This window comes from Elephantulus edwardii, unplaced genomic scaffold (genome assembly GCF_000299155.1).
Source record: "Elephantulus edwardii isolate Elephantulus edwardi_28Jun2011 unplaced genomic scaffold, EleEdw1.0 scaffold00005, whole genome shotgun sequence".
In the NCBI taxonomy this organism is placed as follows: Eukaryota; Metazoa; Chordata; class Mammalia; order Macroscelidea; family Macroscelididae; genus Elephantulus; species Elephantulus edwardii.
The window spans coordinates 27,812,428-27,834,778 of record NW_006399755.1 but is presented as its reverse complement, the minus strand read 5'-3'; positions in this window follow the sequence as shown (position 1 = coordinate 27,834,778).

The following is a 22,351-nucleotide window of genomic DNA, read 5'->3' as shown; positions in this document are numbered from 1 at the left end:
TACATGGATGTTCATAGCAGCATTATTAACCATCACAAGAACAGGGATTTAATCTTTAGAAGGTCTCATTTACCAATTTTATCCTCTCCTGGTTGTATAATATTGGCTGTATTTGTCACCTTCTTTATACCACGGTCTAGGCCTTCTCAGCTTGGTCCGATTTGTCTCTTATGATCTTTATGGTTTTGGCTTTACCCCTAGAGCTCTTGTCCACTCGAGCTCTTGTCCACCTTGAGTTGAGGTGTTTTTGTAAGCTTTACCCTCATATGGTTATTTTCTAGTTTTATTGTGTTGTGGTCTGTGAAGATACTTATTATTTCAATGTTTTTTTAATTTGTTGAAGCTTGCTTTGTATCCTAATATGTGATCAGTTCTGGAGAATGTACCATGTGTACTTGAGAAGACAGTGAATTGAGTTTTAGTTGGGTGCAGTACCTTGAATACATCAACAAGTTCGAATTGGCTGATTTTATAGTTTCTATTTTCTGCATCTTTGATAAGATTCTTTTGAGTTGGCCTATCTTTTGATAAGAGTGGTGTGTTAAAGTCTCTTATCACTACTGTGGTGCTAGTTCTTTCTTCAATTCTGTTAAACATTGTTTTATATATTTTGCAGGTTTATCATTTGGTGAATAAATGTTGACCAAGGTTATGTCTTCTTAATCTATTTATCCTTTAGTCTTTATATTGAGTCCTTCCTTATTTTATGATTGTTTTCATCCTAAAGTTTATTTTATCAGAGTTTAGTAATGTGACTCCTGCTTTTTTGTTGGTGCCATTTGCATGGTATATTCTTCCCACACCCAGCCTATGATTTTGAGTCTATTTTTCCCTTCATTTCTTAGACCTGGCTCTTGTAGGCAACATACTGTTGGGCTTTAAAAAAAAAAACAACTGTTCTGCTACTCTTTTTCTCTTTACTGGTGCTTTTAGTTCATTCATATTAAGTGTGATTATTGGAAGGCCAGATTTTATCATTGCCATTTTGCTGTGTTTCTTTTTCTGTTGTGTCTTGTTACTATGGTCCATCCACTTTCCTTTGGTGTCTCTGTGTGAAGGATTTCCCTTAAAATTTCTTGTAGTTTTGGTCTGGTTTTCACAAATTCCTTAAGTTTCTTCTTTTCTGCAAAGGATCTAATTTTTCTTTATATTTGATGAAGAGCTTTGCTGGGTACAGGATACTTGGCTGGCAATTGCTTTCTTTTAACTACCTGAATATGTCATCCCATTGCTTTCTAGCTCAGATGGTTTCTCCTGAGAAATTAGAACTTAATCTAACTGTTTTCTCTTTGAGGTGACTTTTTCTTTTCTTGTGCTGCTTTTATTGTTTATCTTTATCTTTTAATTTGGAGAACTTGACAATGATATCAATGTATTGATGTTTTTCTTTTTGAGTGTAGCCTATTTGGCATTTGCTGGGGACTCCTGAATGTGAATTTCTCCATTCTTCATAATACATGGGAAGTTTTCTTCTAGTACTTACTCCACAATTTCTTCAGTGATTTCCCTTTCCCTCTCATGTCCTTGAATTACAATCATATGTCTGTCATTCCTTTTGATGGCATCTCACATGATTCTACCGTTTTCTTTATGTCTCATCTCTGATTTTTCTTCTAGTATATTTCCATTGAACCACTTGTCTTTTCAGCTCACTGACTTTCTGTTCCATCCCTTCTGTTCTATTTTTTTTTTTTGTCCCTCTAGTGTGTTGGGCACTTCTGCCATTTCAGTCTTAATATTCTGGATGGCATTTCCATGCATTTCTTTTATTTCCCATATTGTGTTGGATGTATCATCTCTGTCTTGTGACGACTTTTTTTAAGTTCTTGTACCTCTTTATTTATAGTTTTAATTTTTTCTTCCATCTCCTTCTGTAGTTATTCATGTTGCTTCTCAAAGATATATTTCCCCCCCACAGTTCCCTGTCTCTGGAGTATTGACTTCCTTAATGACTTCCATTGTTTTTCCCCATCATTTGACTCTCTTCTGTAGCTGTTAAAAGAACTCTGTAGCAAGATATTTCTTCTATTTCTCTGTGTCTGGAGTATTCATTGGATCTATTATATGCTCTTCTTTTTTTAGGAGAAGGATCCTTTTGTTTTTTCATGATATTTGAGGCAGCCTGCTGCTTTCTTTGACATTATGTGAATCTTTTCTTGGTAGATGTAGGCTGTTATAAGTGTGTAATATCCCAGGGAAGAGCGATATTCTGTGAAGGACCTTTATACCAGTGTTCCCCTTTTGCACTAACAGTTAATGAAAAGAGAAAAACTAACTCAGTATTTCATAAGCCGAAGGAACTGATGAACAAATTCAAACCTTGAGTTGTAATACTGAAGGATGCAATGTGGAATGACCTGGGAAGCATTAAAAGAATATGGAAGGAGTACACCGAGTCACTATAACAAAAAGAATTGGCTGAAACAGAAAAAATTCATGAAACAATATATGGTCAAGAGCCAGTGGTGATGAATGAGGCAGTTTAAACTGCTCTGAAGGAATTGGAAAAAAAAAACAAGACCTCAGGAATTTATGGCATACTAATTGATGTATTTCAACAAGTAGGTACTGCCCTGGATGTGCTCACCAAGCCGTGCCAAGAAATCTAGAGGACCACCACCTTGTCAAATGACTGGAAGAGACCCATATTTGTTTCCATTTTTTTTAAAGGTGACCCAACAGAATGTGGAAGTATCATTAATATTATGTGCAAGCAAGATCCTGCTGAAAATGATCCCAAAATTATGGAACAGTACATCAACAGAGAACTTCCAGAAGTCCAGGCTAGGTTTAGAAGAGGCCATGGTACTAGGGTTGTTGTGGCTAATATTAGATGGATCTTAGCTGAAAGCAAAGAGCAAATGAACATCTATCTGTGTTTCATGGACTACGCAAAGGCATTTGAGTGTGTAGATAACAACAAACTGTGGCTAACTCTGAAAACAATGGGAATCCCAGAATACTTGATTGTGCTTATGAAAAACCTATACTTGGACCAATAGACAGTTGTCAGAATAGAGCAAGGAAACACTGCATGGTTCAATATTAGGAAAGGTGTATGCCAGGGATGTAGCCTATCTCTGTACCTCTTCAATCTATATGTGGAACAGATCATCCGGAAGTCTGGGCTCCATGAGGAGAAATGTGGCACCAGGATTGGAGGAAGACTCATCAACCAACCTACGTTAAACTGATGACACACCCTTTCTTGCTGAAACTGAGGAGAACCTGAGGCATTTACTGCAGAGGTCAAAGACTGCAGCCTTCAATATGGATTGAAGCTCAACCTTAAGAAAACAAAGACTTTCATCACTAGGCCAGTTGGAATCAGCATGATAGATGGTGAAGAGATTGAGATTGTTACAGCTTCAGCTTGCTTGGCTCCACAGTCAGTAGTCTTGGTATCAGTAACCAGGAAAACCAAAGACTAATTGCATTAAGTCTGCTGTCAGGGATTTCTCCAGAGTATTGAAGAGTGATGAAGTCAGTCTGGAGATTAAGGTGTGCATAATGCAAGCCATGGTCTTCACAATTACTTGCTATTCATCAGAGAGCTGGACAATGACTATGGATGAAAGAAGAAGAATTGATGCCTTTGAATTGTAGTAGTGGTGAATGGTATTGAATACACCATGGACTGCTAAGAGAACAAACAAGTTTGTCCTGGAGATGGTGAAACTAGGCTGCTCCATGGAGGCAAGGATTTTGAAGCTTAATTTGACATATGTTGGGTATGTTGCAAAAAGGTACCATTCCTTTGAGAGGGACATAATGTTTAGAGAGGTGGAGGGACAGTGCAAGAGTAGAAGATCTTGGATGAGATAAATTGACTCAGTCCCTGAGGTAATGGGGATAGGTCAGAGACAATGAGGTTGACTCAGGATAGAGCAGGGTTCAGAGCTGTTGTACATCGGGTTGCTATGAATCACAGATGACTCGATGGCATGTAACAATAATGACAACGAAGTCACAGTATTATTTATATGAGTACCATGTACTAACCATTTGCACCACCGGAGCTCCTCACAGTATTATTTGAAAAGAAAGTAAATATATTGTCCAGATTTTGTTAAGCAAAGTAGATTTGGAGCATTTAACTTTCAAGCAAGCAGGGTGTGAAGAATTGAGGATAAAGGAAGAATAAAAAAAAATTACAATCAATCCAAAAGAAAGCGAGGATTATGGTAGTAAAACAGCAAAAGTGCAATACAAATAGGAATAATAGTGTTAACATAAATCAGTAATCAAAATAATTGTAAACAGATTAAACTCTCGACTTAAAATACAATACTGCATTAAAAAAATACAGCTACTTTAAAAACAAACAACAGGGACATAGTTAAAACACAAGCAAGGACACAAAATGTTTGAAAGGTAAAATGTAGAAAAAAAATACACCAGGAAAATACACCAGAAGAAAGGAAATATAGTTAAATCCATTTAAAAAATGCTTTAGCAGGAAGATAACAATTTAAATTTTATACTCAGATGATATAGTATAACCTTAGTATTATTTGCAAATTGTTGACAAATCCTTCATCGTTTTAACAAATAATTCTTGGGGATTAGTAGATCCAGTAGAAATAATAGTAGAAAAGAGGTTTAAGATTTGAACAGCACTATTAAAAGGCTTTTAAGAAATTCCTTTGGTTTACCGTTGTCTTTTCCCACACAACAGTTCTTTACTTCGTCCCACACACATTTTTATGACTCTTGGTCCTGGCTTTTCCTATTTGCTTATCTCAAGGCAGCACTTGTCATGATTCTGTGATATAGTTTCTGTATTCTCTGGTTGGGGCTCTACATCAACCCTCATCTTTTGTTTTTCCAGCTTCCTAAACAAGATTTCTCTCTTCTGATACTTAGCCTAAGAGAAGCCCCTCATCGTAGCCAGCCTTTTACTCCTTTACCTACACAAGGAGTTTGAGGGTGGTTCATACAGTACAAATGTTAGTGTTTGGTAGATGTTAGTTAGTCTTATAAATCTATGTATGATGAAAAAAAAAATTGTACTAATTGAAGAGTTTTCTCTCCTGACATCCTTTCACTAGAACCCAATTTCTTCATCATATGTGATCTTAATCCCTAAATAGAGCTGTATCCATCTTTACTATCCCGGCCCTCCAGACCCACACATTCCAGGTCTTTATCTCTCTTCTCTATTTAGTCTATATTTTTTACCACTGTCAGTTGCAGGATAATAGAGCCTGGGCAGAGTTTTCCAGCTGGGCTCGTGGCAAGAAAATCAGCAGCAAAAGGAAATCGCCTGGAAATTCTTAAACATAAGCAGGGCCCTCTCAGCTAACTGTCTTCTTAGAATAATGAAAATTCATTTGGCAATAAATAGGAAAGGCTGCAATGCTGTTCCGACCCTTTGACCCCGTAATTCTGCTTCTGGGAATTTGCTCCAAGGAAATAATTTAAGGGGGGGGGGTGTTGAGTCATCTATCTAAAGAAGTCTATAGAAGTTTAATTCATAAGAAAGGAAAATTGGAAAGAACCCACATTCCAAATGGTAGAGAAATGGCAGAGGCAGTTATGACACATTATCACAATGGGATATTTTATAGCTATTGCAAATAACAAAGATATATGTATACACACCAGGCCAATTCTTGGAAATGCGCTTGTGAAATAACATTCAGTTAGGAAAACAGCATCGCAGGGAACTTACCATTTGCTGGGTTTCTATTGTACATTGTTGTTATTGTTGCTATTGAGTTGATTCCAAATCATGGATGACTCCAGGTGTGTACAGCAGAACTGTTCAATACAGTTTTCAATGCTATAATTCTGTAGTAGCAACTTGCCAAGCCTCAGAAACTCCTGGGTGAGTTCAAATTGCCCGCTTTCTAGCTGGTAAAATCCAAACCAATCTAATTTCCATAGAGTTAATTTTGACTTACAGAGATACAGTAGGACAGTTAGAATTGCTTCATAGAGTTTCTAAAGATCCTACTTGGATCAGTGAAGAAAGAGGAAGACCCACAATGACATGAATTGACACAGTGACTGCAACAATGGGCTTATGCACAGCTGAGATTGTGGCAAAGGATCGGGCAGGATTCCATTTGTTGCACTGGGAGTCTGAGTTGATCTGATGGCACCTAACAGCAACAATCTCCACAGAAGTAGATTGTCATAACCTTTTCCCATCTAGTGGGATGGATCATCTGATCAACCAAGTGCTTAGCCAGTGTGTCACCGGGGCTACATTTTGGCTAGTAATTGATTCTGGCATCACTCAGAGACTCTACTGAATTTAAGATATCACAAATCCTCATATGGCAATAGAATTATCTTTGTTTTAGGTAGCCTGTTATACTTTTCCTTAGGTTCTTATGGCCCAGCTGATAACTACCATCCCCTAGGTTTTGTCTGATTGAAGAAATTGGCTGATATACTTCGGCAAAAGGTCACTTAAGTAGCAAGTTCCTAGGCCTAGAAAAACCAACCCAAGCAGAGAAATAGCAAGGGTCTCCAGCCTGAAGGACAGTAGTCTCAGAGCACTTGTTCTGAATTCTTTCTGGGTTGCAGAATCAGTGGCTGTCATTCAATGACTTCGCAGAGATAACAAGATGGGGTAGGGGGAAAGACAAGGGAGATGAATTTATGTTATTAGTGTTGTTATTGTTGTATCATTGCATTGGAACCAATCTGTAGCTGACCCTCCAGTGAGTTTTCAGAGGCAGTAAACTGCATGGGAGGAGATTGCTCATCTTTCTCTCACAGAGCAATTGCTAGATTCCAACCAAGTGGTTTGGGTCGGCAGCGTGATTCCTTACCATTAAGCCACCATAGCTCCCTACTTACATTGCTTGGTTATTTCATGACTACATTCTTTTGTTGTTGTTGTTGTTGTTGTTAAGTGCCGTCGAGTCACAGGCGACTCATAGCGACCCTATGAAGGAGAGTCCTTGACACTTGGGTGCCTTTCATCCTCTCTCCAGGTTCATAGGGTTTCCGGAGGCAAGCTGTTATGGAAGTGGATGCCACTCCTCCTTCCACGCCTTCATTCTTTTAGTTGAAGATAATACTCTTATTGTTTTTGTTATGTGTCATTTGTTATGTTGCCTGTGACTCATATGACCCTATGTAAAATAGCTCTGAAGCCTGCCCTGTCCTGAGCCAGTCTCACTGACTCCGACACACCTACCCCCCCAATGCCCTAGTCACTGTATCAATTCATCTCATCTGGGGTCTTCCTTTCCTGCACTGTCCCTCCACCCTTCTGAACATGATATCCTTCTCCAAGGATTGGTCCCTCCAGGCCACCTGCCCAAGTATGTAAAGCTGAGCCTCAAAATCCTAATGTCCAAGGATAAATTTGGTTCCACTTTCTCTAACAAAAATCTATTTGTTTTCTTGGTGGTCCATGGTATGTTCAAGACTCTTCTCCAGCACCATAGTTCAACGGCATCAATTATTCTTCTATCATTCTTAGCCATTGTCCACCTCTTTGATGCATAGCAAGTAATTGCAAAGACCATGGATTGCATCCTGTCACCATTCCTTTTCAATCTATATGCAGAACAGATAATTTGAGAAGCTGAGTTTTATGAGGAGGAATGTGGTATCAGGATTGGAGAAAGACTGATCAACAATCTACATTATGAAAATGACACAACCTTGCTTGCTGAAACTGAGATGGACATGAAGCACTTGCTGTAGAAGGTCAAGGACTGTAGTCTTCAGTATGGATGGAATGAAGCTTAACATCAACAAAACAAAGATTCTCACCACTGGGTCAATCAGAAGCACCATGATGGATGGAGAAGAGATTAAGGTTCTTAACAGTTACGAATTGCTCAGCTCCACAATCAACAGTTTTGACACCAGCAGTCAGGAGATCAAAGACAAATTGCATTTGGTAAATCTTCTGTCAGGGACCTTTCTAGAGTAATGAGAAGCAACAGTGTCAGTTTAGAGACTAAGGTGTGCTTGATCCAGTTCATGGTCTTTCAATTACTCTTTTTTTTTTCTGTAAGATTTTTTAATTAAATCTCTGTGGAGACTAAGGTGCATCTGATACAGGCCATGGTCTTCGCAATCACCTGTTATGCATCAGAGAGTTGGACAATGACCAAGGAGGATAGAAGGAGAATTGATGCCTTTGAGCTGTGGTGCTGGAGAATAGTATTGAGAATACCATGGACTGCTAGGAAAACAAACAGATTTGTCCTGGAAAGGGTTAAACCTGGTGGCTCCTTGGAGGCAAGGATTCTGAGATTCTGTCTAACATACTTTGGACATGTTGTGAGGAGAGACCAGTCCTTGGAGAGGGACATCATGCTTGGGAGGGTGGAGGGACAGCGCAAGAGAGGAAGGCCCTCTATGAGGTAGATTGATTCAGTGACTGGGATAATTGGGATGGGAGTGTCAGAGACAGTGCGATTGGCACAGGACAGAGCGGAGTTTAGGGCTGTTGTACATAGGGTCGCTATGAGTCGCAGGCACCTAACAACAACAAACAACAATTTTTTCTACTAGTTTATTTACAAAAATTGAATAAATTGTTTTCAAGAACAAGTTCTTTCAATTTCCCTTACCCCTCCATGAAATTACAACCCCATTATTTATCCCTCCTTCCCTTGCTTCCAACCTTTCCTACTCCTCTTGGGTCCTTGCACTCATTCTACAATAATAGTTTTATGCAATATTTATCCTTTTGGGACGGAGTTAGCTCACTCAGCATAATGCTTTTCAGTCACTTCCAAGTTAGGTAATAATTTACAAAATCATCATTCCTGTATCCTGCATAGTACTCCATTCTGTTAATGTACAATAATTTCTCAATCCATTCGTTTGTGTTTGGACATTTGGGCTGTTTCCATGTTCTTGTGATGGTGAATAATGCTGCTGTGAACATTGGTGTACAAATCTCCATTTGTGCCTCAGTTCTCATATTCTCAGGATATATTCCAAGTAGTGGAATAGCTGGGTCATATGTCATATGGAATTTCTAGGTTCCGCTTTTTGAGGAAGCACCAAACTGTCTTCCAGAATGATTGTACCATTTTACAATGCCACCAACAATGTATAAGAATTCCTTTCTCACCACATCTTCCCCAACATTTATTACTTTTGCCCTGTTAAACTTTGCCACTGTTACTGGAGTGAGATGGTACCTCATTGTGGTTTTGATTTGCAACTCATTGCCATTTATTTGAAACATTTCTTCATGTGTCTGTTGGCCATTTGAATATCTTCCAATATGAAAATTCTTTCTATGTCTTTTGCCCATTTTGTAATTGATTTATCAGTCTTTTTTCTGCAGAAGCACAGGAGTATTCTATAAACTTTTGTCATAAATCTCTTGTCTGAGATGGTATTACCAAATGTTTGTTCCCAGTCTGTAGGTTTTCTTTTCACTCTGTTGGAAAACATTTTTGGTGTACACATGGATTTAATCTTTAAAAGGTCCCATGCACCAATTTTATCCTCTTCAGATTGTGCATTTCTATTGTATTTGGCAGTCCCTTTATACCTTGGACTAGCACTTGATTCCAATTTGTCTCTTATGAACGTTATGGTTTTGGGCTTTATTCCCAGGTCTCTGATCCACCTTGAGTTGATTTCTGTGCATAGTGTGAGATGTGGATCCTGTTTCAGCTTTCTGCAGGAAGAAGAAGTCCAGTTTTGCCAGCACCATTTCATAAATTCCTTTAGGTCCTTCTTTTCTGCAATGAACCTGATTTCCCCTTCGAATTTGATAGAGAGTTTGCTGGATATAGGATCCTTGGCTAGTAATTGCTATTGTTCAACTTTCTGTATATGGCATCCCATTGCTTTCTAGCTCACACAGTTTGTGCTGAGAAATCAGAACTTAATCTAATTGTTTCTTCTTTGTAGGTAACTCTTTGTTTTTCTCATGCTGTTTTTAGAATTCTGTCCTTCTCTTTTAATTTGGAGAATTTGACTATGATATGTCTTGGTGTTTTTCTTTTTGGGTCTAGTCTATTTTGTGTTCTCTGTGCTTCTTGAATGTGGATTTACCCATTCTTCAAAATACCGGGGAAGTTTTCTTCTAGTACTCCTTCCACAATCTTCTCAGTGATTTCCCCATCACTCCCATGTTATGGAATTCCAATCATGCATATGTTATTCCATTTGATATCATACCACATAAATATAATGTTTTATTCATTTTTCTCTACGTCTCATCTCTGATTTTTCTTCAAGTATGTTTCTAGTGAGTTTCTTGTCTTTCAGCTTGCTGGCTCTCTGTTCCATCTCTTCAGTTCTACTTTTTTATCCTACCAGTGTGTTAGACACTTCTGCCATTTCAGTCTTAATATTCTGGATTGTATTTTCATGCTTTTCTGTTATTTTCACTAGTGTCTTGGCTGTACCCTCTCTGTATTGTGAGGATTTTTTCATTTATTGTACCTCTTTGTCTATTCTATCAATTTTTTTCTTCTGTCTTTCATATTTTCATCTATATCTGTTCAAGTTTCTCCTCATCCATATATTTTTTCTGAATTTTTGTCTCTAAAGTATTTACTCTCTTACTGATTTCCATTGTTTCTTTCTACATTTGCATCTTTTTCCTGTAGCTGATCAAATAACTCCATATCAACACATTTCTTCTGGTTCTCTTTGTCTGGGGTATTCATTGAGTCTGCTTTTTAAGAAGGGTTATTTTGTTTTTTCATAATGGCTGGTGTGTATTGCTGCTTTCTTGACATTATGGGAGTCTTCTTAATAGATATTAGGCTGTTATAATTATAAAAGTACCCAGGGTAGAGCAAATGTTTTGTGAAGCACCTATAAATTTGGGCTCCCTTCTTGGCTAGAGGCCTGCAAGGTCTTCTGTTTTCCCCACAAAGTACCAGATGACCAAGGAGGAAGCCTGATGTTCTCTTCTGGAAGTGGCTTCCCAGTTCCGTCGAGGTGCCCAGGACCTCCCTGTTGCTTGAGTTAAGGGTTCCTGTGTGGCCAAACCAGACAGTAGTTTTTTCCTCAAAAACTGGAGCAGTGCAGGTAGCACCATCCCACTTCCTCCCAATTACTCTTTTTTATTAAATGACAGTTTGTTGGGATTTTTAAATTTTGCTATAAATAAACCCATAGGAAGGAAACAACCACCCTGAGGATCAGGAGAAGTCGAGTTATGAGAGCCAGGAACCTGACTATGGGGCAAGAATTCAAAGAGAAGTCTCATGCCGTACAGACCACAGTGTACCACCAACATAAACAATGACACTTGGGTATAATTTTGGCCAGGTATTCTGTGATCTTGAAGCTCTCTGTCTGTTGAAAGAAGATACTCCTTCCCACGTTGCAGAGTTGTTGTCAAGATGTTGTCAAGCATGTTGTAACATGCTGCCTCTTACTAGTTGCCATCCAGTTGACTATGACTTGTAACAACTTAATGTGTAAAAGTGTAAAATTCTTGTTGTTATATGCTGTTGAGTAGCCTGTGACTCATAATGACCCTCTGTACAACAGCCCTAAGCACTGCCCTATCCTGTGCCAATCTTACCATCTCCGACACACCTACCTCCATTACCCCAGTCACTGAATCAATCCATCTCATCGAGATGGTCTTTCTCTCCAGTGCTGTCCCTCCATCCTCCCAAGCATGACGTCCCTCTCCAAGGACTGGTCCCTCCTTGCAACATGTCCAAAGTATGTCAGACGAAGCTTCAGAATCCTTGCCTCCAGGGAGCATCCCACCTTCACCCTCTCCAGGACAAACCTGTTTGTTTTCCTAGTAGTCCATGGTTTATTCAATACTCTTCTCCAACACCACAGCTCAAAGGCACCAATTCTCCTTCTATCATTCCTAGTCATTGTATTGCTCTCTGATGCATAGCAAGTGATTGCAAAGACCATGGCATGTATCAGGGCACCTTGGTCTCCAAACTGATATCCTTGCACTTCAGCACTTTAGAGAGGTCTCTAACTGCAGACTTTCCCAAAAACAATGTCTTGTAATTTCCTGGCTGCTGGTGCCAAGAGTGTTGACTATGGAGCCAAGCAAACCAAAACTGTGAACAATCTCAATCTTTCCACCAACCATTGTGACACTGCCAATCGGCCCAGTGGTGAGAATCTTTGTTTTCTTGATATTGAGTCTCAATCCTTACTGAAGACTGCAGTCCCTGACCTTTCACAAGTACTTCAGGTCCTCCTCAGTTTCAGCAATCAGGACGGTGTCATCTGCATAACGCAGATTGTTGATGATTCTTCCTCCAATTCTGATGCCACATGTCTCATCATAGAGCCCAGCTGCCCGGAAAACCTGTTCTGTAAAAAGATTGAAAATGTATGGAGACAGGATACAGCCTTGGCGTACACCCTTCCCAATTTTGAACTATGCAGTGTTTCCTTACTCTGTTCTGATGACTACCTCCTAGTACAAGTATAGGTTTTTCATTAGCACAATCAAGTATTTTGGGATTCCCATTCTTCTCAGAGTTAGTCACAGTTTGTTATGATCCACACAATCAAATGCCTTTGCATAATCAATGAAACAAAGATAGACATTCTTCTGGTATTCCTTGCTTTCAGCCAAGATACATCTTACTTACTGCAATATCCCTAGTACCATGGCCCCGTCTAAACCCAGACTGCACTTCTGGTAGTTCTCTGTTGATGCGCTGTTCCAGTCATTTTTGGATAACGTTCATCAAAATCTTGCTTGCATATGATATTAATGATATTGTTTAATAATTTCCCCACTCTGTGGGATCACCTTTCTTTGGAATGGGAACAAATATAGATCTCTTCCAGTCACTTGGCCAAGTGTTTGTTCTCCAGATTTCTTGACACAACTTGGTGAGCACATCCACAGCAGCATCTATTGGTTGAAATATGTCAATTGGTATACCATCAATTCCTGGGGCCTTATTCTTAGCCAATTCTTTCAAAGAAGTCTGAACTTCTTCCTTCATCACCATAGGCTCTTGCTCATATGTTGTTTCATTAAATTCTTCTGTGTCTGCTAATTCCTTTTGGTATAATGACTCTGTATACTATTTGCATCTTCTTTTAATACTTGTAGGATCACTCAATATTCTGCCGAAAGCATTTGTAAGTATTGCAACTCGAGGCTTGAATTTCCTCTTCAGTTCCTTGAGCTTAAGAAATGCTGAATGAGTTCGGCCCCTTTGATTTTCTGACTCCAGCTCTTTGTACATTTCATTATAATACTTTACTTTGTCTTGTCGCGCAGCCTTTTGAAATCTCCTGTTCAGCTCCTTAATGTCTTGATTTCTTCTTTCTGCTTTGGCTTCTCGGCACTCCAGTGCAATATTCAGAGTCTCTTCTGACATCCATTTTGGTCTTTTCTTCCTCCTACATCTTTGCAATGGCTTTTTTTTTTTTTTAGAACTTAATCCACTTTATGTGTCATAGAAAATCCACTATGTGGTGGCCACAGCTGGAGCCTGAGTCCTCTGCACGGAGACTCTGGTGTGAGTCTTTACAAGATGATCTGTGAATTCCTGGCAGGGAGATTAGTGAACACCGTATCTTTCCAGAGATCTGGGGTCAAATAGCTGTAGGTCTTTGAGATGGCATCAAAGGTGGCCTTGGCGAAGTTGCCCAGGGTAGCTGTGCAGCCCCTGGCTGAGGTGTTAGAGTCATCAATTCCAGCCATCATCAACAGCTTCTTGGGCACAGGGGCCGAGACGATTCCAGTGCCTTCGGGTGCAGGGATCAAACGCACCCACAGAGAGACACAGTGCCCAGTCGCCTTGCAGGGAACAGTGTGAGGCTTGCCAGTCTTGTTCCCCCAGTAGCCATGCTGCACAGGGACAATGGAGAGCTTGGTTAGGATAATGGCCACCTCTTTGGAGCACTTGACCCCCAAGCCAACATGGCCATCATAGTCTCCAATGGGGACAAAGGTCTTGAACCTGGTCCGCTAGCCAGCACGTGTCTGCTTCTGCATTGGCATGATTTTCAGTACTTCATGCTTGAGCGACATGCCCAGGAAGAAGTCTATGATCTCAGACTCCTTGATGGGTAGTGAGAAGACATAAATCTCCTCCAATGATTTTATCTTCATCTCTTTCACCAGGGGGCCCAGTTTGGTGACGGGGAGCCACTCCTTGTCCTCGGTTTTACCTCCTTGAGCTCTGCGGCCCTTCTCATGGCCACGTCCATGGCTGGGGCCCTGATCCCGCAGACTGCTACTGAAGCCTCTGTGGAAACTGCCACGAGCTCCCATCCCAGGGCCCCCAGGGCCTCCGGGCCCTCCCGCTGCACCGGCGTCATCCATCATTTGGTGTTTTCTCTGAGAAGAAGTGCAATGACCTTTTTCACTCTTCCTCTATGATATTCTTGATATCTTCCAGTAACTCATCTGGTCTTCGCTCATTAGTGTTGTACTCCATAGAATTTTCAATGGCTACTTTATCAAAAGTATCCTCCCTGCCCTTTTTCCTGAGATGCCTCTGGGTAGACTTGAATCTATAGCCTTTCTGGTAACAGAAGAACACACTAAATGTTTTAATTTCCCAGGAATCACTACCTGACTTTTAAACCCCAAGCCATACCCACTGCCATCAAGTCAGTCTAACCCATAGTGACTGTCTGTTGAACTACACCACCAGGACTCCTTGGTTGTTACTAAATAACGGAAAGTAACTTCTGTTACTATTGTACAGTGGTTTTCTGGATTTTCCCTCTCCCTTCTTTTTCTTCCAAAGTTGAGCTGGTTGTGAATCAGCAGAGAGCTGGCAGGATGATTGTCATCAGTGTGGGGCTAGTGGATGAGCTACATATTAGAAGTCCCCCTACACTGGGAAAGAGGAGCCAGCATGCAGGAGCCAATAGCAGTCTCTTGAAGTCTCCATTCCTGCTTTAATGGCCATCCATCCAAACTGACCTAGTCTCATGCCAGTGAATGTTCTATGCTTCTGTTTTGTTGAGCCCAGAACGATTTAACATGAAAATACTGTCCGCTCAATAGAATGAAGTGTCCCAACCTCTGAGTGCTCTGCTTTGTACCGAGTATTACTATGATTGTGCAACATCCCACTGTATTTTAATAACAGGCCATGTCTCACTGCTTTGTAAACTCCCTGAAGTTAGTGACATAATCAGGTTCATCCTTGTTCCCTCAAACACTGACTCGGAGTAAACCCTTTTGTTCTTTGAAATAGTAATTAGTGTTTTGATGATGGCAACACCTCATTCTTTCCTCATTTCCCCCACATCTACCTTTCCTCTTTTTTCATTGTGAAGAAAGGAGTTTGAACCAAAAACATTTTCTTTTTGATCAGGTTAGGCTAGGCTGGGTTACATTAACAATCTAGTCTAAAATCTCAGTGGCTTAACTTGACAAAAGTTTATTTCTGGATCATACACAGTCCCCTGTGGTTATGGGCAATCCTCCACGGCAGCTGTTCTCCCTACAGTGACTCAGCAATCCCACACTCCTTTGATTCGGTGGTTCCAGTGTCTTAACAGGCCCAAGAGCTCATGGGGATCATACAAACTCTCGACTGTGTTTCACTCTTTGTCTCCCCTCAGAGCCTACTAGAGCCCAACATAGTCATGGGGCCACACCTAACCACAAGATTACTGGGAAGGGAAGTTTTCTGTGTGTCCAGAAAGAAAGAACTAGATATGGGTGCACACTAGTCACGTCTTACTCTAAAAGCCCAAGATGAAATGTAAGATAGCTCAAATGAAAAGTGAAGATATTACCAAAACATAGTCCTTTTCTATTTATTCATCCGATGAATATTTACTGAGTATTTACAAAGTACTAAACATTGTTCTAGGTAAATGGACACTCCGGAAAACCTAAGAAACTCACACTTACTGCCATCAAGTTGGAAGTGACTCATAACTAACCCCGCAGTGGGTTTCTTCTACGCTGTGACTTGCACAAAAGGAGGTTGCTCATCTTTCTCCCTACAAACTACATCACCAGAGCTCCTGCAATCAATACAACAAAGTCCCTGACACAGTGAGTTTTGCACTCTATTTGGGAAAGACAATAAATTGGTATGCAAACATTTAGTTATATGTGCTCTGCAGGAATATAAAAGAGTGTTATGAATTTAATTATGTTTCCCAGAATGGTATATTGAAGTCCTAACCCCTGGGACTTGTGAATATAACCTTACTGGAAAACAATCGTAGGGCCATACCTAACCACAAGATTTCTGGGAAGAAACATTTTCTATGTGCTCAGAAAGGACAGAAGTGTGGCTCTATTTCCAAGGAAATGGAGTCCTTGACAATATAGTCAGTTAAGTTGACATATAATCATACTAAAATAGTTGTTGTCAGATGCTGTTGACTTCAAGTCAATATTGTAGGCAGAGAGAAGACTGAATATAGTGATCAGTTCATGAGGGCAGTGATGATTCAGTGGTGGAATTCCTGCCTACTGTAAGGTGATAAGACTTAATTCCTGGTCCCATGCATTTCCTATGCAACTAGCACACATCTGTCTGTGGAGACTTGTGTGATTAGGAAGAAAGACCTGATGATCTACTTGTAAAAAAGAGCCTGTGATAATTCTATTGATCATAACAGTCTGATCTATAACCAATCTTGCAGATGGCTCATCAGGGGGCAGCCTCTTGTTCCATTTTGCATATGGTTGCATGAGTTGGGTCTGATTCAATAGTAACTAATGAAAACAATAGCTACCACACCAGACACTATCTTACAGAGATGATGAGAAAAATATAAATAAAATTCAGACAGAGGCCTTTTGTTCACAATCCTGTAGACGAGACAGATATGTAAATAAAGAGACAGAATGAGAAAGAGGGAACACAAAAGAGAACTGGAGTCTTCACATCAAAGGTAAAGATCAGGGAAGATGTTGTTTCAGAGATGTTGTGTTTGTTTTAAGAACTGAAGGAAATTTATTTACAAAAGCCAAGAAATAATGAATTGAGATCTCACTAATAGGGACATGCATCATTTCATTCAAGGGAATGACCAGTGAAACTCCTGATTGTTAAGCTAAAAAGATGTTCTTCTGTATGTTTTTCAATTGCATAAGAATGTTGTCGTTGTTGTTATGTGCTGTCCCAGTCAAGCCACTTATGACTCATAGAGACCTTATAGTTCTGAATACAATAGCTCTGAACCTTGCTCTATCCTGTGCCAGCTTTATCGTCTCTGACACACCTACCCCTATTATCCCAGTCACTAAGTCAATCCATCTCATCAGGGTCTTCCTCTCTTACACTGTCCCTCCACCCTCCCAAGGATGATGTCCAAAGAATGTCAGGTAAAGCTTCAGAATCCTTGCCTCCAAGGAGCAGCCTGGTTTCAACCTCTCTAGGATGAACATGTTTGTTTTCCTGGCTGTTGTTGTTGTTGTTGTTATTTGCTGTTGAGTCACTTGCAACTTATAATGACTCTACATACAATAGAACTATACCCTGCTCTGTCCTGTGCCAAACTTACTGTCTCCAACACACCTACCCCCAGTATCCCAGTCACTGAATCAATCCATCTCATGAAAGGTCTTCCTCTCTTGCACTGTCCCTTCACCCTCCCAAGCATGATGTTCCTATCCAAGGACATGTATCTCCTTGCAACATGTCCAAAATATGTCAGATGAAGCTTCAGAATCCTTGCCTCCAAGGAGCAACCTCTCCTGGGTGAAATTGTTCGTTTTCCTAGCCGTCCATGATATATTCAATACTCTTCTCCAGCACCACAACTCAAAGGCATCAATTGACTTTCTATCATTGTCCAGCTTTCTGATTCATAGCATGTAATTGCAATGACCATGGCTTAGATCAGACATACATACCTTAGTCTCCAGACTGATATTATTGCTCTTCAGTACTTTGGAGAGGTCTCTGATAGCAGACTTTTTCAGTGCAATTTATCTTTTCATTTCCTGGCTGCTGATACCTAGAGTATTGATTGTGGCACCAAGCAAACTAAAGCTGTTAACATTTTCAATCTCTTCATTGTCTGTCATCGTGATGCTGCCAAACAGCCCAGTGGTGAGAATCTTTGTTTTCTAGATATTGAGCTTCAATCCATATTGAAGGCTACATTCCTTGACCTTCTGCAGCAAGCACTTCAAGTTCTCCTCAGTTTTGGCAAAGCAGGGTTGTGTCATCTGCATAACACAGACTGTTTGTGAGTCTTCCTCCAATCCTGAAGCCACATTTTTCCTCATATAGCTCATCCTCCCGGATAATCTGTCCTGGAGAGGGTTAAACCAGGCTGCTCCTTGGAGACAAGGATTCTGACACTTCGTCTGACATACTTTGGTCATGTTGTAAGGAGAGACCGGTCCTTGGAGAAGGACATCATACTTGGGAGGGTGGAGGGCAGGCACATGAGGGGAAGGCCCTCTGGGAGGTGGATTGATTCAGTAACTGGGGCAATCAGGATGAGTGTGTCAGAGATAGTGCAGGACAGAGCAGAATTTAGGGCTGCTGTACATAGGGTCACTATGAATCGCAAGTGATTTGACGGCACATAACAACAACAACAACACATAGATTGAAAAGGTATGAAGATAGGAGTCATCCATGGTGTACACTCTTTAATTTTGAACGATGCAGTGTTTCCTTGCTCTGTTTTAACAACTGCTTCCTGGTCCAAGTACAGATTTTGCATGAGAACTATCAAGTGTTTTGGCATTCCTATTTTACTCAGAGTCAGTCACAGTTTGCTGTGATCCACACAGTCAAATGTTTGCATAGTCAATGAAACACAGATAAACATTCCTCTGGTACTCTCTACTTTCAGCCAAGATCCATCTAACATTAACTATAATATCCCTAGTACCATGGCCTCTTCTAAATCCAGCCTGCACTTCAGGCAGTTCTCTGTTGATGTGCTGTTCCAGTTGTTTCTGGCTAAGTTTCAACAGAATCTTGCTGGCATGTGATATTAATGATATTGTTCAATAATTTACACACTCTGTCAGGCCAACTTTCTTTGAAATAGGAACAAATATAGATCTCTTCCAGTCAGTTGGCCAGCTGGCTGTCCTCCAGATTTCTTGGCACAACTTGGTGAGCACATCCAGGGCAGAGTATGTTTGTTGAAATATGTCAATCAGTAAGCCATCAATTCCTGAGGCCTTGTTTTTTTTTGCCAGTTCTTTCAGAGCTCCTTGAACTTCCTCCTTCATCACCATAGGCTCTAGCTCATATGCTGTTTCATGGAATTCTTCTGTTTCTGCCAATTCCTTTTGGTATAATGACTCTATATACTCTTTCCATCTTCTTTTAACGCTTCCTGGACCATTTAATATTCTGCCCAAAGCATCCTTAAGAACTGAAACTCAAGGCTTAAAGCTGTTCTTCAATGCAACTTAAGAAATACCGAGTGAGTTCAGCCCCTTTGATTTTCTGACTCCAGATATTTGCACATTTAATGATAATATTTTATTTTGTCTTCCCACACTGCCCATTGATATCTTCTGTTCAGCTACTTAATTTCTTGATTTCTCCCCTTTGCTTTGGCTTCTTGGTGCTTCTAGTGCAATATTCAGAGTCCTTTCTGACATCCATCGTGGTCTTTACGTCCTCCTCTGTCTTTCTACTGTCCCCCTGCATTCTTCCTCAGTGATGCTCTTGACATCCTCCCACAGCTCATCTGGTCTTCGCTCATTAGTGTTCAAGGCCTTAAACTTGTTCCTGAAATGATTTTGAAATTTAGGTGTGAAGACTCAAGGTCAAATCTTGGTTTCCATGGATTTTATTTAATTTTTCTTAGCTTCAGCTTGAACTTGCATTTGAGTAGTTGGTGGTCTGTTCCGTAATCAGCACCTGACCTAGTTTTCACAGCTGGTATTGAGCTTCTCCAGCAATTCTTTCCACAGATATAATCTATCTGATGCCTGTGCGTAGCATCAGGTGAAATCCATGTATATAGCCTGCATTTATGTTTCTTATAAAAATTATTTGCAATGAATAAATTGTTGATTGTACAGAATTCTATCATTCTATCTCCAGCTTAGTTTCTGTCACCAAGTCCATGTTTTCCAACTACTGGTCCATGTATATAGCCTGCGTTTATGTTTCTTATAAAAATTATTTGCAATGAATAAATTGTTGATTGTAAAGAATTCTATCATTCTATCTCCAGCTTAGTTTCTGTCACCAAGTCCATGTTTTCCAACTACTGGTCCTTCTTCTCTGTTTCCAGCTTTTGCATTCCAGTCACCCATTATTATGAAAACATCTTGTTTGCATGTTCAATCAGCCTCTGACAGCAAATACTCTTCTCCAGCACCACAGCTCAAAGGCATCAATTCTCCTTCTATCTTCCCTAGTCATTGTTTAGCGCTATGATGCATAGCAAGTAATTGCAAAGACCATGGCCTGAATCAGGCACACCTCAGTCTCCAGAATGACATCATTGCTGTTAAGTACTCTGGAGAGGTCCCTAACAGCCAACTTTTCTAATGCAATTTGTCTTTTGATCTCCTGGCTGCTGGTACCAAGAGTACTGGTCAGCCTCCACATCTCTTTAGCTGATTCTGATTTGAACTCTTCTGGGTCCAACACATCTACATCTTTGAGTTTCTCCAACATTTCTTCAGCATGCTGCATTGTTTTCATCACCCAAGCCATCTCACTGTCAGAATCATTACCACAAGACTTTACTGGAAGAGAAAGAGCAGGTACCACAGACATCAGCTTCCCTGAAATAGGCTCATCACATACTCTAGTTACCTCCATCCTGCAGCCCAGCAAATATGGCCTTTCCTCCCAGAAGTAAGAGACATGGTTGATTGCCTAAAATAGAAATTCAGAATTTTGAAAGTGTTATAAATGGAAATTTGGACTATTTTAAAACTGTTATGTGAGTTATCTATTGTTGTATTACAAAATATCCCTAAATTATGGCTCAAACCTTAACATCTGTTTCTTATGATTCTGCATGTAGGCTGGGTTAGGTTGTGTCTTGCAGTTCTTCCGGTCTGTGTGGTACTGACCATCCTCTCACGTGGGTGCATTCATCTGGGAATTGTCTTAAGCTTGTTTGTCCAAGATGGCTTCATTCCCATTTGGATGCCTCATGGGGTGTTTGCAATATTTGACCTATTTAACCTTTTTCTCTATTTGATCTGTCATGTAGTCCAACTTAAGTTTATTTCTGTGGTGACTGAATTCCAAGAGAATAGATAGAGGCTGACAGACTTTTTTTAAAGACTAGAGATCACAAGGTGCCTTTCTGTGCAGTCTAAAGTCAAGAGGAATGGAAATAGACTCCCCACAAATGCATCTACAGGGCTAAGAGAAATTTCTGAAGCCCGTGTTTTCAAAACTCTAATAAAAATATTACTGTTTAGTAAAGCAGGGAACATCTGTATGTTGCCATACTGGCCTCCATTCAGACATGAGGCCACAGCAGAAATTAGTCATTGTGTCCAGCACACTGTGATGGTTACAGTTATGTGTTAACCTAATGAGGTCATGATTCCTAGCGATTTTGTCAATATTATGTAATCACTTTCTATTTTGTGATCTTATGTAAGCCACCAATTGATTGAAAGGTAATATTCGTTGGGAATGTGGTGGTCTATAACCAGTACATATATAGACATTCTGACTAAGCTTGTTCTCTTTTTCTTCATCCTGCATCTGACCTGTTATCCTCTAACCTTCAGTGCTTGGGAAGTAAGCCAGTATTCTGTCTCCTGACCAAGTCCCACAGCTCTTTAGCCAGCAGCCTGCTGTCAAACTTGGCAAATTTTGGTCTAGTTAGTCCATGAAATCACATAAGCCAAGAGAAGTAAAAATATAACCTTGAATTTATCCCACCTAAATATAAAAAAAACCCCCAAAACCTCAAGAATACCAATGACCAACGACCAGATTTGCTGAAAGATGACATGGAGATTATACATGTAGAAAGTAAAAGATCATTTAAAAGAGGAGAAAAAGATCCAGATTAATTTCAGAAGTAACCTGAAACTTGCTCTTGTATTATTACAAAATATGCAGAAAAATTGTAGTTAGAAAACCAAAAGATGATAATATGCTTAGCATTTCTCAAGTTGAAAGAACTGAGGAAAATATTCAAGTTTTGTGTTATGATACTGAAGAATTCTACAGGCAAATTACTGAATAATACTGGAAACATCAAAAGAAGGTGGAAGGAATACACAGTCACAATACCAAAAACAGTAGGTCAGCAATGAACCGTATTAGTAAGTTTTGTAGGGTCAAGAACCAGTGATACTGGAGGAAGAAATACAAGTTACATTGAAGGTATTGGTAAAAAAAGGCTCTAGGAAATGATGGAGTATCAATTAAGTATGATAATGATTAAGTAACAATTAAGGTGTTTCACTAGAAGTCCTAATCCACAACATAAACAGTCTTCCCAGTATCCTGGAAAAGCTACAACCAGGAGAAGATAACATAGATGAATGGGACCTTCT